Source organism: Octopus bimaculoides, chromosome 25 (assembly GCF_001194135.2).
Source record: "Octopus bimaculoides isolate UCB-OBI-ISO-001 chromosome 25, ASM119413v2, whole genome shotgun sequence".
NCBI classification, from domain to species: Eukaryota; Metazoa; Mollusca; class Cephalopoda; order Octopoda; family Octopodidae; genus Octopus; species Octopus bimaculoides.
The window spans coordinates 28,368,256-28,372,923 of NC_069005.1; positions in this window are offsets into that span (position 1 = coordinate 28,368,256).

Genomic DNA, 4,668 nt, shown 5'->3' on the forward strand with positions numbered 1-4,668 from the left:
TACTTTTTTGTCAGCTGAGTGCACTGCAGCAATGTGAAATAAAGCGTCTTGCTCAAGGACACAGTGCATGACTGGGAATTTGAACTCACAACCTTATGATCATAAGCTGAATGCCGTAATTACTAAGCCACACTGTCAACTGCAGTAATCAGTTAAAGAGAAATACAATTGAAGCATTTATTCTTTCTGTGCAGCCCAGTACTAAATGAGCCATGGCTCAGTGGTCGGGGACTCCCGAGCAAGGGGTCGTTATTGTTTATTGATGGCAGCTTTGTGTCACAGCGCCATTAATTCTTGGTCATTGGAAAGAGTCATCTTCTCCCCCCCCCATTATAATCATCATCATCATCATCATAATAATGAAATGAGACAATTAGGTGTTGATGACCAAAGCCTGGCTCACCGAGACATTCAGACCCTTTTTTTTTTTTTGTGCTGGAGGTAAACACATACATGTATGCATGCATGCATATACAGAAATATACAAATGGAGTGAGTGAGTTAGAGAGAGACTATATATATAACCATAATTAGATGCTTACACACACAAACAGAGACATCGTAATTTATTAACTGAACACAACTGACAAACACTTAGCTATGAGAGAAGCAGAGATTGACGTAATTTATTAATTGAACACGACTGACAAGCATTTTCCCTTTCCTCATACGCACAATGAGAAATATACTCACATTTAAACAGAGCAAGAGAAGTATTCAAATGTTTGATATGAAGTAAATGAACATCGAATCAGCCGTGCCAAATAAATGGCACCAAAATGCCTCCCACCTTCATAATAATGGTTGCTGTAATAGAATATTCTTCAATGCTCACTCCTCCTTCCTGAAGTCTCGTCAACTGTCTGCAGGGACATTTATATGTTTTTGTTGTAAATAAACAATTATTTGGATTCTTTTCTTCCACTGTTTGGCTTCCATTTTTTTTCTATATATCTCCTTTTATCATCATCATCATCATTGTTTAACGTCCACTTTCCATGCTGGCATGGGTTGGACAGTTTGACTGAGAACTGGTAAGCCAGGGAGCTGCACCGGGTTCCAATCCGATTTGGCAGTGTTTCTACATTTTAGCAAGTTTAAAGTGATTTCTTTTGTGCCGTAAGCCATTTACCATTTCTGTGGTTCCCCCTCCTTCCTTTGATGCCCTAAGCATGTGCTTATTTTGCTTAATGGTTAATCCAGCGCTGGTGCAATCTACTACAGGATGGTCACTATAAGAATGCCTTTAATCAAAGATCTATTTGACCTGTGGTTAACCAGCCATTCAGTCATATAGGAGAGAAAAGGGAGATAAATACATCTATCCTCGTTTATCACAGGTTTGGTGCCAGAAAAGTGATAAACGAATCATCTCCACATACTTTACAAATGGTAGATTCTTTGACACCAAACTTATCCCACAGCAGCAAAGCTTCCACTGCCATCCATTTTCTTGCTCATCTCTACCTTTTCTTGTAGGGAATAGATCTGTCTGCATCATTTATTGGGATCAGATGCTTTCGTATTGGAATGAATGGTAGATCGATTGATACCAAAGTTCATGGCCCATGGCACTGAAGTTTCAATCATTACATATTTTCTTGCGCATTTCTACAATTTTTTTGGCGGGAGAAAAGCACCTGTTTGGCAACCCGTAAAAGCGCCCATGCAACATCACATAAAGGCATCTATGTGGTGCCACATAAAAGCACCCAGGCCACTCTATAAAGTGGTTGGCATCAGGAAGGGCATCCACCCATAGAAACCATGCCATATCCAACTGGAGTCTGGTGCAGACACCCCAACCTATGCCAGCATGGACAACAGACATTAAATGATGATGATGAATACACTTCTATATTTAAGAGATGAGGAATTATGTACATTATTTACATTTGACAGATATTTGTCCTCATCTAGTTTGTTGTTAACATAACGTTTCGGCTGATATACCCTCCAGCCTTCTTCAGCTGAAACGTTGTGTTAACAACAAACAAGATGAGGACAAATATGCGTCAAATGTAAATGATATGAATACATTTATCTGTGTCATTTATTAGGATCAGGTACCTTCATATTGGTATGAATGGTAGATTCATTGAGACCAAACTCATAACTCACAGCAGTGAAGCTTCCACTGTTATGTGTTACCTCCAATTGTCTCAGAAAAAATACGAAGGCATCTGATTCAAATGAATGACACAAATGTGAATTCTTGACCTGGAAAAGATGCAAGGCAAAGCTGATCTCATCAGAATTTAAACATACAACATGAAGACAGAAAAAATGCCACTAAGCATTTCACTCGGCATGCTGACGATTCTGCCAGCTCACCGCCTTAAATAGCAGTAATAATAATAATCTTTTCTATTATAGGCACAAGGCCTGAAATTTTGGGGGAGAGGGCCAGTTGATTAGATTGATCCCAGTATGCAACTAGTACTTAATTTATCAACCCCAAAAGGATGAAAGGTAAAGTCGACCTCAGCAAAATTTGAACTCAGATGAAAACCTGCTAAGCATTTCGCCCAGCGTGCTAACAACTCTGCCAGCTCACCGCCTTAAATATTATTATTATTAAGGCAGCAAGTTGGCAAAATGGTTAACACGCCAAACAAAATGCTTAGCTGCGTTTCTTCCGTCTTTACATTCCGAGTTCAAATTCCACTGAGGGTTGGCTTTCCTTTCATCCTTTCAGGGTCGATAAAGTAAGTACCAGCTGAGCACTGGGATCAATGCAATCGACTTACCCTGTCTCCCAAAATTGCAGGCCTTGTGCCAAAATTTGAAATCAGTAATAATAGGACACGAGATGGTCAAAATAGTAGTGTATTGTACTGAACACTTTTACAGAATTGATATTCCATCAGTTTTAGTCAACAGTTCAAATCCCACCGCAGTATAAAATTTTTTTTTTCTTTTCATCTTGCCAGTGGAAGGTAGCTTCACAATTCATATACCAGTAATATACAGGAGCCAGCTTCAATCAAAAAAAAAAACAAAAAACAGATTGGCCTAATGCCTAATCAAAATAAAGCGGAATTATAATAATAATAATTTGCAGGGTGGCGGTACCATAGCCAATGAGGGTTATCCGAGGTATGGCTATTGCTGGATGTAAATTATTATTATTATTTAGTAGTCTCACTTTTTATCATGTGTTTCCACTGCACTACCGAGCACAGCTGTGAGTGCCTTGGATTTGTGCTGTGGTTTGTTGTGGTGTTGTTATTTTCACTGTATTGAAAGTGCTTTACGTAGGATGTGTAGAGTACCTAGCAGTGCTATTTTATGTATGTTTTATATATATTTGTAAGTACTGGTGTTTCGGTTATGCATTTGTCTTTATCATTATTATTAAGTGATGGAGAGGTGAAAAATGGTAAAGCACCAGACCAAACATATTGTAATATTTGGGTAAAACCCTCACAAACCACCACCACCACCACCATCATAACCACCAATTTCTTTGCGAGTTCAAATCCTGCCAGGTCAAACGGTAAACTTTCATTATCCCACCAGAATTCTGATGGAAGCGAGCACATCGATAAGAGACAGAATCAAACAGGGGGTAGTTAATTCCTGGTTCCCTTCGAATTTTACAGGCAAAAGTAAGGAAGCATAGTTATTGTAATCATTTGTGAAAAAAAAAAAAAGGTAAAGGTAAGCAATTGTAGCAAAAATGGTTAGCGTTAATGGATCTACTCTAAGTATGCACCTGTAGATTTGAGAACAATAGCTGAGCAAGGGTTTGTGCCCTTAGGGGTCAGGATGATTGTGGATCTGTTTCTTAATAGGCTCTAGTTGGAAGCTCTCCTGAATCAGGGGGACTACATCATAGATGTGTTTACATATTTGGCATACTATATATATATATATATATTCTTCTCTTTTATTTGTTTCAGTCACTTTGACTGTGACCATGCTGGAGCACCACCTTTAGTCGAATAAATCAACCACCAGGACTAGGCTTACAAAGAATAAGTCCTGGGGTCGATTTGCTCGACTAAAGGCGGTGCTCCAGCATGGCCAGTCAAATGACTGAAACAAGTAAAAGAGATCAAAACGTTTTTATGGGCCCTTAAAACACTACTGCAGACATAATTTACTATTTTGCTTATGTGGACCCCAATTGAGAACAACTAGTGTAGAGGGTCTGTATAGCAACCCACATCCAGTAGACTAAAGCATAAAAAGAGAGAGAGAGAGAACATAATCAGCAGGAGCTGCAAAGAAATAGATAAAGGCAATAAGGTGCCAAGGGAGCCGCACAAGGCACAAGGTGAGTAGAAGAGGGTGGGTGGAGGAATTGCGTGATTGCATAGGAGGGAGATGAGGGGACTATTATTATTATTATTATTATCATCATTAACAAGTAGATTAAATCATACTCTCGCTTCCCCAGCTATTCAACTGGTAATTATTTATCAAGTGGTACAATTAACTTAATCAATATTAATTGATAGCAGTCTTTCCCACCCCCAGCATGTATATATTTGGCATTGTGTTTACTCAAGGGGGTCATGGAATTCATTCTTCCTCACCAAACTTTGTACACAGTATATATATATATATATATATATATATATAATACATACACACAAATATATATATGCATATATACTATATATTATATACATATATACATACAAATATATATAAAGTATA